The sequence below is a fragment of the Ictalurus punctatus genome, chromosome 25, assembly GCF_001660625.3.
Source record: "Ictalurus punctatus breed USDA103 chromosome 25, Coco_2.0, whole genome shotgun sequence".
NCBI classification, from domain to species: domain Eukaryota; kingdom Metazoa; phylum Chordata; class Actinopteri; order Siluriformes; family Ictaluridae; genus Ictalurus; species Ictalurus punctatus.
In genome coordinates, this window is record NC_030440.2 from 19,609,219 (window position 1) to 19,623,932 (window position 14,714).

General features: G+C 39.7%; 1 non-coding gene across 1 annotated transcript; it reads right to left on the reverse strand.

The window, feature by feature from the left end:
• Positions 1 to 12,823: 12,823 nt before the first annotated feature.
• On the reverse strand, positions 12,824 to 12,916 carry trnai-uau (transfer RNA isoleucine (anticodon UAU)). Its single transcript is given in 2 exon segments — positions 12,824 to 12,859; positions 12,879 to 12,916. It is a non-coding gene; the product is annotated as a tRNA-Ile (tRNA).
• Positions 12,917 to 14,714: the final 1,798 nt, after the last annotated feature.

Genomic DNA, 14,714 nt, shown 5'->3' on the forward strand with positions numbered 1-14,714 from the left:
AGATAACACAGTGATGATATTATTTATTGCTAATATTATTGCCATTTATTTATCATTAAATAGGGAACACATAGTCCTTTAATTCGAGCAGCAAGTAAAAACAAAATAAAATAAAAAGAAAACAACCAAACAAATATGAACTGAAGTGTTTTGAAATATAAGAAATAATACAAGAAACTCAGCGTCTCAAATATAAGAAAAAAACTGGCATAATTAATGCCAGTGCTTTAAACATGATGAGGATGATGGGGAATAAGAGGAGGATAAAGGAGGAATGTGATGATGATGAGGATCAGGATGATGGCAGAAATGGTGTGGGTTTAGAAGGGTCTGTAATTTCCTGTGCACTTCAGTACTTCACTCGACGTTTATAGATGATGAAATACAGCAGATGATGTAACAGTGGAGTCGATCCACTCGTACAGAAACTGTCACTCAGAGCATCAGAGCTCAAAGTTAAAAGAACGGGGGGTGGAGAACTTCACACACCACTCACTTCCCCTCAGAGTCTTCATGAGATCAGAAATCACTTAAACAGTAAGATACGGAGTGATGACTACTCTTACCATCCTGCAGATTCATTTCCTCTTAGATCTCTTTATTTATTCATTTATTAAAGAATGGAATCTTTTTTAAATCAGTTAATGTTTGTGAGTTAGATCCTCTTCTCACTTACATTATTAATCAAGAATGTTTTCATTTCTTATTTATTAAAGAATGTATCATTTTTTATCAATGTACAGTTACACAAACAAGTTAGTTCCTGTTGTCACTTACACTATAGCAGCTATAAATAATCAGTCCCTCACCATCCCTCTCTCTATTCCCTCTCTCTCTCCCTCTCTCTCTATTCCCTCTATTATGTGTGTGTAGTGCTGGTGCTGGTGGTGATTGTGTGTGTGTGTAGTGCTGGTGGTGATTGTGTGTGTGTGTGTGTGTGTGTGTGTGTGTGGTGCTGGTGGTGATTGTGTGTGTGTGTAGTGCTGGTGGTGATTGTGTGTGTGTGTGTGTGTGTGTGTGTGTGTGTGTGTGTGTAGTGCTGGTGGTGATTATGTGTGTGTGTGTGTGTAGTGCTGGTGGTGATTGTGTGTGTGTGTAGTGCTGGTGGTGATTGTGTGTGTGTGTGTGTGTGTGTGTGGTGCTGGTGGTGATTGTGTGTGTGTGTGTAGTGCTGGTGGTGATTGTGTGTGTGTGTGTGTGTGTGTGGTGCTGGTGGTGATTGTGTGTGTGTGTGTAGTGCTGGTGGTGATTGTGTGTGTGTGTGTGTGTGTGTGTGTGTGTGTGTGTGTGTGTGTGTGTGTGTGTGTAGTGCTGGTGGTGATTGTGTGTGTGTGTGTGTGTGTGTGTGTGTGTGTGTGTGTGTGTGTGTGTGTGTAGTGCTGGTGGTGATTATATGTGTGTGTGTGTAGTGCTGGTGGTGATTGTGTGTGTGTGTGTGTGTGTGTGTGTGTGTGTGTGTGTGTGTGTGTGTGTGTGTGTGTGTGTGTGTGTGTGTGTGTGGTGCTGGTGGTGATTGTGTGTGTGTGTGCGTAGTTCTAGAGATAAATTAACATATTTTGCTTTAGGATTTGAAGCCTGCGCGTCACTCCGTCTCTCGTAATGTTAAAGAGAAATTACTCGTGTTAAACACACACCTGTGATTTTACTCACTCCTGATTTCTTTACTCAGTTCCCCCTGAAACAGCGTTCCCGTCTCTGGGTCAGGTCTGTTCCGCTGTACTGCAGCTCGCAGGTGAGGATAATCACACACCACACTTTCCCCCAGTCACTACTGTGTGTGTAATATTAGAGAAATGAGCTGAGGATCACCTGGAGCGTCTGCAGCACATGCGTACATCTCTCACCCCTGTAATAAAACATCTCCTTTATGGGAGGTGCAATTAATCTCACGTCTATAATGAGTATAATACGTATAATATCTCACGTCTCCCTCTGCGGTTTTAATTACACCTGATCTGCAAATGATCCGTTAGCACCGCCTTTAAAAACATTTATGAATTTAATGGACTGAAGCCGAATGAAATGTCTGCAGGGAATTGTTAAGGAGTAAAACTGTGACGTATCATTCTTTAATAAATAAATATGTAAACGAAAAATGTAAATTGCTGTGTATAAGAGGAATAAAACATTTGGGGACGTGCTGTTATAGTAAAATAATCAACACACACACACACACACACACACACACACACACACATGACAAGAAAGCTAAACTGTCTGTCACCTCAAGGACTGGAAGACATTATATATCTACACACACACACACACACACACACACACACACACACACACACACACACACATATGCACACACACACACACACACACACTAAGCTTGATTGTCTGGCACGTCAATATTTTCTTTCTCACACTTGCAGACACACCTTATTATTTTCATTCTCGCCTCAGTGATTCGTGTGTGTGTGTGTGTGTGTGTGTGTGTGTGTGTATGTGTTTTACTGATGAGCGCTGCTCACCAAAACACACTGGGGCTTTTCTGACTCAGAATCAGAGTCATTTTATTTCCTGATCTGGTAGAATTGGTGTAATATACAGTAGATGTACGATGTATACCTCACACTAATAGCAACGATATGTACGATGTGAACAGACTGAAACAGCTGTACAGATGTAAACAGTACAGATGTAAACAGAGTGAAACACCTGTACAGATGTAAACAGTACAGATGTAAACAGACTGAATCACCTGTACAGAAGATGTAGAAGGCTGTACACAGTGTGAGCTGAGAGCAAATATCCACAGTATTAAAATCATGATGTGATTACAGCGGTGTGACGGAGCGCTCCTGATCACAGCTGTTCATCAGATCTCCTGCCTTCGGGAATAAGAAGCTTTCTGTGTGTTGAGCTGCTCATGTTCCAGAGTGTAATCTCTCAAATCAACAGCGTTATCTCACAGCTCTCCTGTCTGATTTAAACGCTGAACGGTGACGGTGACCGGACATAAATCTGGATTAACCTAGTCTTTCCCAAATCAAAGTCAGTAACAGGACGGCAGAACACGCGGCCTTTTTCAGAGTCGGTCACTTACATACAACAAAAATCTCAATATTTACCGTATTTATACTATAATATATACTGTACAGGAGGAAATTTCCTGGTCTTCAGAGTCGGGTTACACAGCTGCTTACGCGGATTAGACAAATTTGATAAATTTGCTTTCTCAGAAATCATTATTCTGGAGTCGGCATGTCTGAGATGTTTTGCTGCCTTTAAACCCCAAATACTCACCTTCAACCTGAAATGAATCAGATAGAAAGTGTAATGTGATGTAACATACAGTGTGTGTGAGAAGATTTACAGCCAGAACATTTTAGCATGGCATGTTGTAGTTACATCAAACAGTCAGACGGCGGCGCTGGACTTAACACTGAAACTCACTCGATCCGAGATCACGCAAGACACGAGATCACATAATGAACTTTTTCACACTATCTGTTGTTACCCAGATGAGGATGGGTTCCTTCTGAGTCGGGTTCCTCTCAAGGTTTCTTCCTCTTAAAACATCTTAGGGAGTTTTTCCTCGCCACCGTCTCCACTCAGTGTCTTGCTCAGTTGGGATAAATTCACACCTTTAATATCTGTATACCGTGTTGATATTTCTGTAGAGCTGCTTTGAGACAATGTCTATTGTAAAAAGCGCTATACAAATAAAATTGAATTGAATTGAATTGAATCACATGTGCTTCAGCTCAAGATCAGGTGTAACTGAGACACGCCTGTTTTGGACAAACTCCGCCCCGTGTAGGTAACCGAGACACACCTCTAATTTGGATAAACTAAAGATGGGCGGCTGTGGATCAGGTGGTAGAGCGGGTTGTCCACTAATCGTAGGGTTGGCGGTTCGATTATGAACCCGGTCCACGTGACTCCACATGCTGAAGTGTCCTTGGGCAAGACACTGAACCCCAAGTTGCTCCCGATGGCAAGTTGGCATGGCAGCTCTGCTACCACTGGTGTGTGTGAATGGGTGAATGAGACACAGTGTAAAGAGCTTTGGATAAAGCGCTATATAAGTGCAGACCATTTACCAAACTCCACCCCATGTGTGTAAACGAGACACCCCTCTATTTCAGACAAACTCGGCCCCGTGTGCATAACTGAGACACGCCTCTGTTTTAGATAAACTAAATAATGTAAAATAAATGATATCCAGTCAGGATTCTGAATTTCAGACATGACTGTAGATGCACATATTAAATCCTATGTGTTTGTTATCTCTAAATATAAAAGTTGAATTGATAAAAGATGAAAAATGACTGTGTATTGTGTGTATAATTGTCTATAAAAGCACACGTTCTTTCCCTTTACCTGATGTAATGATTAAATAACGCCATCCCAGCGATAGCGCCGTGGGTTCAGTACTGATTGATGCATTTTGTAGTTATTATCCTCAATTAAAATCTCCCTCCATGCCTGTTTATGATCATGAAGCTGCAGTTTAATCTTCTCCCAAAGCCTCAGGTGGTCATTGAGGCAGTACAGATCCCCACGCCACTCTCACAATTACCCACCGCACCGGAGAGCTGTCTTCATCAGCGTTCCTCTTCTTCTACACTTGACTGATAGTAATGTGCATGGATTTTTTCACTAATGATATATATGTAGGGCTGAAAGAAAACCAAAATTGAGTTTCACGTCAAGGGTGCAGCATTAAAGCTCCCTCCAGCACTCTACTGATTTACTGATGTATATCTCTCTCCAGTTTATTCATCACGTCCTATAGAAACTTTAATAACGGGATTTGGTGAGTTATCTGGAGTTCATAATGTCACCATTAGCATGTGATCTGAACATGAGATGGAGTCTGAGTCCTGTAATTATGTCACTAGATGCATCGATTTTATTCCAGCTCCTCTGGATCTTCATGTTGAATTTCATTCCATTTGCATCAGGGTGGATAGACAGATAGGGTGCCAATACTTTTAGAGTTGATAGATAGATGGATAGATAGACAGATAGATTGAAAGACTCAAGTCGTTTTTAAAAGGTTCTCGAGTGCTCGGAGTCGAGTGTGAATTCGGGGTCACGCTAGAACCATGGTGTATTACAGAGGTTCCCAAACCTTCTCATTCCAGAACCCACCTGGACAGGTATAATATAACTCGAGACCACCTTTATATCTGTAGTACGGGGAGGAAAACCTTCTCTTTTACCAGAGAGCAGTTTTTTTTTATCATGGGTATGACTTAAATATAAGTTTACTCACAATATTAAAAGAGTTATGGTAAGATAAAAAAAACATGATAATAAGCATTGTAATGTCAGAGCAGCCGCGTCGTGTGTGTGTGTGTGAATGAAGGAGAAGAATAACTGATTTACTCTGAGAGTTAAACATGAGGCTCGCAGTGCTGTCTCGGGGACGCTGCTTCTACCTGTCAACAGTTTTCTGTTGGTGTAAGCAGGATGGTTCCTCGTGAGGTGCTGTTTAAATTTTGAGGGTTTCATGCGAGATCTCTGCAGGTAATAAACCACCGTCACAGTAAGACTGCTCATGTTCTCTCCATCCACAGAGGTCTGGGATGCTTTCAGTTTTAAAAACTTTTCCATTTTCCCTGTGTGTGTGTGTGTGTGTGTGTGTGTGTGTGTGTGTGTGTGTGTGTGTGTGTGTGTGTGTGTGTGTGTGTGTGTGTGTGTGTGTGTGTGTGTGTGTGTGTGTGTGTGTGTGTGTGTGTGTGTGTGTGTGTGTGTGTGTGTGTGTGTGTGTGTGTGTGCGCTTTATTAGTGGTTCAGGTGTGTAATACAGTGCACTAGAACATAACTCAGAAGGTTGTGAGTTTGAACCCCTGCACCACCGCGCTGCCACTGTTGGGTCCTTGGTCAAGGCCTTTAACCCTCAACTGTTTAAATGTATGAATAAGGTCAATGTAAGACACTCTGGAGAATGGTGTCTGCCAAATACCATACAAACATCTAGATTTATTAGAAATAACATATTTCAATGACAGAGATCAAGCTTTTTTCCATGAAATGTTTGGAATTAACTGTCTCCAATAGGAAATGGTATTTGGACCAGTATGGTGATGTTTTCTTGAAACCGTCTGACGGACGTCTGAATAAACGGGCTGATGGACTGCATAAAAAGCACATCTTAGTGGTATCTGTATAGTATATACTGTAGTATCGTTCTACTCTTGCATATGTTAAAGACGTAGACGTGACCTACCGTTCAGCTCGAATGAGTCAGACAATTGATCCAGTGAGTCAATCAGTGAATGATAATTCACTTACAATTTTCCTAAGTGTTTTTAAAAAGAATCATCTCTTAAGAGTCGTTTGCTCATGAATCCGACTACACGGGTTTTTGTGTCATTTAACGCGACGTAAATTTAGCTTCAGCCAACTGACTTTGTGCGACCCCTGGTGTATTACACACACTCTCACAAGCATACTATACACACAGACACAATCTACTAATATGAACACTGTGTGTGTGTGTGTGTGTGTGTGTGTGTGTGTGTGTGTGTGTGTGTGTGTGTGTGTGTGTGTGTGTGTGTGTGTGTGTGTGTGTGATACATATAAGCTAAATAAAACAGCACTTCATCACATCATTTATAAACATTACAGAATTACAGAACAAACACACTGATTTTATAACATTGTGTGATTTGTAGAAAACTGTCTGATGTTACAGAACCGCTCCAGAGGAATGATGTAATAACACGTATTATCATTAAACACACACACACACACACACACACACACACGCGCGTGTGTCTGTGACCTAGTTATAAAACCAGCGTACCAGTACTAACACTGTGTGTGTGTTTCATTTTTAAATTGCTAGCTTACATTTTTTATAGAATTCTGTGACAGAAAACTCAACATTAAATAATAATAAATTAAATAATAATAAATTAAATAATAATAAATTAAATAATAAAGTGTAATAGATGTGTCCAGATGTAAACAATTTTAAACCTGCTGGCTGCATCCTGGAGGAGATAATCCACCCGTAATTAACACAAAAAGTTTCTTTAAACAAGTCTTTTAAATGGTGAAGAATTTAAAAACATTTCTCTTTCGTACATCTTTTTGATTTTAAGATTAGATATTATTTAACTAGAAACACTTTTGACTTGCAGTGTGAATATTTAATATGATATAATGCTCCTCCTGTCACCTCCTGCTCAGTGGACATCTTGCTCGAGGTTGGCTGCAAACCCAAAAAATAAAAGAAAAAGCCTCTCAGATATTGAAAATGATTACTTTTTAAGAAAAAAAACAATGCTCCTTTTCAAAATGTGAGATTTGAACTGAGAGTGAAGGGGTAAAAAAACTTAAAGAAAAAGAAAGGGCTGTTACATCTGTCAAGATGAAGATTTGGATGTCTTTGTTCCATTTAAGTCTCTGGTTTTGGAAAAAGTTCAAGATCCTCCTGGCATGTCTGGATCAGTGTCTGAAAGCATGTGGAACTGACTGCAGAGACGTCTTTTAGTGAAGAGAAAAGGCCCACTGCTCTTCAATTTCACACTGACTTGGAGGGGGACAAGTATTTATCATGTGCTTCTGATAAATATAGATTAATCCCATATATTCATCTAAATCCGTTGTCTCAACAGCTGTAGGTTACCATGGCCTTTCTCTTGCCCTCCAATGATTCTGATGTTTCTCCTTCTGGAAGAACAGTTGGTTGCCATTTAGTACAAACATAACTAACTACTTGTGTTCTTTTTCTCTTGATGGCATCATCATCACCACTGCTGTCATCACTGGACCTCTTCCTAGGCTGTTGGATTCTATGACTGGCATTGTCTCTGTTTTCGTGTTCAGCTCTGGATTGAAGCTGTCTGAGCAGTGAATAATAACCACATCCCAGCTGCTCACCTTCCCCAGTTTTATCAGCAAACATACAAGGGCACTTGGACACAACTGCTCTGGGAACTTCTGCACAGGCAGCTTTGTTGGGGTTTTGGCACTGTACTTGGATTGCTTCAACAACAGCTCTTCTTCTCATTATTCTTCTCTCTTCTGGGTGAGCCAACTTACCTCTTTCCATGACCTGTAACAGTCGGGCTGGCATCTTGTCCCAGGGAACTTCAAAGCTGTTGATCCAGGAGGACTTGTCTTGGTGTGAGGAAGATGGTTGACATTGTGACAGTTGTGAAAATCCATCTGGCAGGAGAAGCACGGGCGGTGGAACACTGGATTTCATGTGACCTTCTGAAGAACTTAAAGCTACTTGCCCATTTGCTGAATTCTGCATGTACAGAATATTCAAACATTAATACATTAATACAGAATCATGGTTATATTTGAGAAAGAACACAGTGCGGCTCTAGAAAAAAGATTAATGTCATCACTTCCAACAAACATTCGGTCTTCTCTCTTTCTGACATCAATAACGTCTCTCACGTGTGCACCACGTGTCCTCAGTGTCTCATCTTCCAGCTGTCTTATTAAAGTTTTGTTAATTTCACTGTGTAGATTTTCAGCATCCATGTCTGTAATGGTTTAAAAAGAGCATACTGCGTGATGCAGGGAGACAACTTTCAGCCCTGAAGCATGATATACGGGAAGAGGTTAGTAATCACACAAACTGTCATTCTGAACACACATGAATCTCTCTTCAGAATTTCCTAGGAAATGAAGTCCAAGATCATTCAAAAGCACTGACTGAAGCATGTCAACCATAAAGTGCACTTGTGTATGACTGATGAGAATTACTGGGAGACTTTGTAAAACCAAGACATATTCATTGGCATTCATGAAAAACAAGCCCTCGGCTGTACTTTGTGCCTTTGTAGACCACTGCTGATACCTCAGAGGACAATGCTTGTAAAGCCAGCTGTTCTTGCAGACTTTTGAATAACCATAATAAAGCTCATCATATTCTCTGGCTTCACCAACAGCTTGAACTGTAGAGGGAAATATTGAGCCATTGCAAAGGTAAGCTTGAAGCAAGTGATGCCTTTCTGCCAGTGTTTTGCATAGATGAATAAAGTTGTTGAGTTTTCCGGTACATTCCTTAAAATATGAATGTTTACTCTGAAATCTGAGGATCCACAAATGAATACGAGGGCCAAAGTACAGAATCAGGTCACTGTAGTGAAGTAAATAGTGATGTTTTGGTTTCATTGAATGGTTAGGGAAGAGTATCTCAAACGCACATATTCTTCAGAGATTGTCCTCAGCTAAGCAAGCTAATTGTGGTGGATTTTGGGAGCACAAATGAGTTCAACCATCTCCTTTAGCTGTAGACACAGCTGCCAAACTTGACTAGTTATTGGACACTTTATTCTACTGCCAACTAACCATAACAACAGTCGTAACAGACTCCAGTTCTGTGCCACAGAGCCACAAAGCCTTTTTCCATCAGCCTTAACCTCACAGGTTTTATTAAGACCATCACTTCCTATGTATTTAAATTGTGTGATGGATTTATTAGTTGAGAAAATGTGAAATGGTTTTCTTGTTTCACTAGATGATTAAAATACAGTGCTAACTCATAGGAAACGACTCCTCCAAATAGATCGTGGCCCAAACATGGAGGGAGCCCAGTTCAAACATAAACATGTTTCAGTGAACCTGACTCCCTGTGCTGCGTCTTGGCCAGTGGTGGAAAGCTGGTTCACATTCTTTTTGTGATCTTCAGCTATTGTTTTTGGGCCTGACTTTAGGGGGATGTCTGAAAAGCACTTCTGTTGATCAAGAAGTATCTGCAAAAATGTACTGTAACTGAAGTTTTCATTAAAACCAACAAATACAGTTGGAGCCAAGATTATCTCCACAAATGGAAATTGAAGATGCTTTTCTAATGTCATATCATCTGTATCAACCCCTGCATCCTCCAAATCTTTAAAGTCTACAGTAATACTTGAAAACACCTTCTGAACTCCAAAAGTCTGGAAGTCATTCTCTCTGCACAGTGGGACCAACTGTGTGGTTTTTTCCAGGGAACAGTTGTGTGTCTGGATCTCACCAGGACTCATGTAAACTGCTAAGATCTTGTGTTTTTGTTTTCCTGAGCCAAGTGGATTTGTAACTTCAAATGCAACCTGGTAAACAATGAGGGACAATGCGGGAGTGCTTTTTAAGAGAGAATTTTCTTTGATATTTTTTCCATCATTCACATCCTCCAAAACCACTTCACCACAGTTGTGACATCTTGCTTGGTTACACTACACTTCAACACTGGATTGTCTGAGGAGGTTTTGCAATGTCTTCTTGATAGGAACATACTGACAAAAGTGTTCCATCCAAGAAAGTATCAGTTCCCAGATAAATCTGTATTAGTTCAATGTAATCGAAATACTGCTTGTAGAACGTTTATCTCGTTTTGTCTGATCTCAGTGGTCCTTTATTGTATAGAGTAAAGACATACTCTTTACTGAGATTATGAATTATTTGATCTGTCTCAGTTTGTGGAATGTTCAGTTATAAAAGATTCCCTTTCAACTTTTCAAAGAAGTCTGACATACTAGAGAACATGCTGAAATCCTTCAAGAATGCACTGTATGGAGCTAGCTGTATGGAGCTAACACTTTAGCATGCCTTTTCAGATAAAAACAGGGCCAAACTAGGTAAAAATGACTCGTGTTCAACACATCCCTCTCTCCATGATCATCTGCTGTTAGAGGATCCATACAGGAATATGATATATGAACATATACGTACATATATCTGAGATAAACATATATATATATATATATATATATATATATATATATATATATATATATATATATATATATATATATATATATATATATATGCCCATTCAGGCATTCAGGTAAATATTTATACATATAGGGAAACAACATGCATAGATTACATATGGTCATTTTTGCAATTACGTTTTAAGCAGCTGGCTCATTATACGCATTATGTTGGATGTATTTAGACAATTCAGACCCTACAGGATTTTGCAATCATAGAAATTAACACAAAATCAAGGAAACGCCGCAATATTCTGAAGAGTTTACAATTTTTCTAAATTACCCCAGACTTTCTGGGGCAGATTTTGGCCAAGACATGTCATGTGACGTTATCACAACATGCATTCAGCCAAAGCCCCTTGGATTCACGTGTGTTGAAGATGTGTACTGCTAAAAGGTCTAATTTACCAACAAACATCACTGTGAAAGAGCACACAGAACTGTTTTGTGCAATTGCGATTTTGCCGATTCAAGTAGTTTTCCACAAAAAAACACAAAAAACTCACAAATCACAAATTCTGAAAAAGCTGCAGTGAAATCAAGCTTTTTGGCCTCACCAATCACAAATGCACACACACACACACACACACACACACACACACACACACACACACACACACACACACACACACACACACACACACACACACACACACACACACACACACACACACACAGGCAGGGAAGAGCTATAATTAAATGGCAGTGTTTCCTATGCCACAGTATACGTTGCTCATTAAATTTGCCAGCAAAATGTGAAATTACACCACAGCATTAATAGATCTATTACTGCATGAAAGACAACTTTAATGGTGCCATAATAATGAATTCCATACAGCAGCCAATCATTTAATACAAAATAACTTAATCAAGGTCAAAAGTTTACAAAGGCCAAACCAAAAATTATTACCTAGATATACCAACCTGAACAGAACAGTGAAGAAAGAACCCTTGATTAGCTGTATCAGGTGTGCTTGAGACAACCCCTGTTCTGCATCTTTGTGCTGTTGTGAGGGATTCTATTCAGGGGGGTGAATAATTTTGAGACTGGAGTTCAGTTGAATTTGAGGAAACTGCTTGAAGCATTTGTTGTGTTGAACTATTTCAATTGTTTTTATTTGGATTGTTCATCGCAAACAGCTCAAGACCTGTACATTTAGTCAATAAACCTGATTTGCAATGGGGGTTGGATAATGTTGATTGCATCTGTATCTCCTTGTTCCTTAATTCCATTTTAAGCATTGGTACCCCATAAAAGTGGCAGCTTACTGTCAATTTCTGGGTCACAGGTGGAATATATATATATATATATATATATATATATATATATATATATATATATATATATATATATATATATATATATATATATGTATATAAAGGCTGAACCGTTAACATTTAAAATGCTGTAACAAGGCCAAAATATCTAAACCAAAATTGTGAATGCACTTTCAAGGTCAATGGTAACTTACCCTGAAACTTGCATGGTTGATAAAAACTGTATTGTTGTTTGGACACGTAATCCTGGTGGCCCTCTGTTTGTGTGTGTACTGCAGCCGATATCAAGGTGAAGATGTTTGTGGATGCTTGTGAGTCTTTCTAAGTTCAGCTAGCAAAGTGTTCTGAAGAGACAAGTGAACCCACCTTTAATTTGAATCCAACTTCCCCTCATCCTCCTTTAATACAGTGACTGCAAGCCTGTTAGTCTTGTATCTATATCATTTAATTGGGAAACTTTTCTGCAAATGTTTTTTTTTTTTCTGTAACTGTATTATATGTTACAGAATCCACTCTTTTTATAGACATCACCTGAATCATGGGTTTTTCACTAACTGCCACTGATGCTACACAACCCACATGGTGTTTACTTGCCCTTCCAACTTGTATTGGTTCTACTCAAGCTCTAGGGCAGCTGACATTGAGCATGCAAGTACACCACTTGAAATGGTGGGTAAAACTCCTGCTCCAGGCATTGCTTGAACTTACAAACTAAGCATGGCTGCACCTGTACTGTTGTCTCCCACATACTAACTGAAATCCACCACTTACATTATACTTATGCATTAAACATGGAACCAGCTGAGATCACTGACATTGGGCAGTTGACATTCAACTAGGTCACTTTAACCTTCAGGTAAAAGTGCTGCTCCAGGTGAGGCTCAAACTCACAACCTCAGCATTGCTTTACATGTACTGTCATATAAGTACTGCGCGCTAACCGATTGCACCACTGGAGCTATGTATTGATTCTAACAGTTAGGGCCCTACTAGAAGAGCTGAGATGGGGTATGCATCTCAAATCTCATCCAGTTTATTTTATTGAACAGGCGTTGCTGAAGAAAAGATTTGGCAGGGTGGGTTGTAGGGGCCAACTCTGAGCCTAGCTCCTATCCCACATACTACTCTATAAATCCCAAACACTAAACAACTGCACCACTAGAGATAACAAAACACATCTGAAGTCCACATGCTGGAACTTGCTGGAAATGTTGAGATTGGGCATTCAAGTCAGTCACCTGAACATTGGGTAGAACTTGTGCTCTAGGTAAGACTCACAACCTGAGCATGGCTTCACCTGAACTGTTCTGTAAGCATCATGCACTAACCAATTCCACCACTGGAACTGCAAAGCCTACCTGATGTCCACTCAAATTGCTTCTATTCACCCTTTTGCATAGGACACACTGGTATAGCAAGGCCTCCTATCTCCTTGTTCCTTGATTCCATTTTAAGCATTGTTGCCCCCTTACTAGGAATCAATAAGACATCAATTAGAGTTTTCCAATGAACTCCAAGAATGATGATTTTCAAATGCAAGTAGTAGGCCGAGTGGATAACATGTTCATTATTGGTTTTTAGTTCCAGTGGTTAAAAGGTACCATTACTTATACAACAGTAAACATAATGCCATGCTGAGCTAAAGACTAAATTTGAGTGATTATTAACTTATTTTCCATCTTTTGTTGTGTAACCTCCTCACTTTTATATATATATATATCTGTGTGTGTGTGTGTGTGTGTGTGTGTCATTGAATCTTTTATGTAAGATTAAACTGGATATGACTGCTGAGTCTCTCCTTTCCTAAATAAAGTACTTAATCTCATGGTTCCTCAGCAACCGATGTACTTTTCAGGTTAATTATTAGTTCAGCAACAAAGCTTTGAAGCTAGAGAGAAGTAATTAAAGAAATTAACACTGCTATCATCAGTATGGTCCATCTGTTGCCTTCGTTCTAAGCCATCTGTCAGAACTGCACATAATGGTCATGTGTCTCTCCATGATCTCTTGCTAAATTAAAAACTTGTTTACCTTTCAGTAATGAATGCACTTCAGCCTGTTTAATGATCAGCAGATCCACATATCTAAAAAAAAACTACATTCTTTAAGACCAATCTGCTTCTCACACATCAGAACTTGTCTGTGATATTGTTACTCGGCTTCAAAATCCATTAAAACCACTTTCACAGCTAGACACAGTCTCAGTTACATCTTATTTATTTGTAGAAATAGATATCTTATTTAATGAAGCTGTAGAACTTTTCAGTATTCTAGCACCGTCAAGTAGACTGTACACAAAAGTCAGAATCCTATCTTACCAATAGAAAATAAATTCAAGATAGAACAACTTAAAGCTCACCTTCGGTCACTGCACGCAGCCTTGGAGTAACCCTGGACAATCAACTGTCCTTTTCCTCTCACATTGCTAATCTGACATATAATCTGACTGTCCATTTCTATCCACACAGGCCACTCAGGTGATGGTCCAGTCTCTTGTCATTTTGAGACTAAACTACTGCACCTCAATCCTGGAACGTCTGTCTCTGAGCTCCATTAAACCTCTATAACTGATCCAGAATGCAGGTGCACAACTGGTTTTCAACCTTCCTAAGTTCTCCAACACCAATACATTGTTACACTTCCTCTACTGGCTTCCTGTAGCTGCCCACATCAGATTTAAAACGCTGATGCTTACCTACAAAGCCACAAATGGACCAGTACCCACCTACCTCAAAGCACTAATCACACTCCGCACTG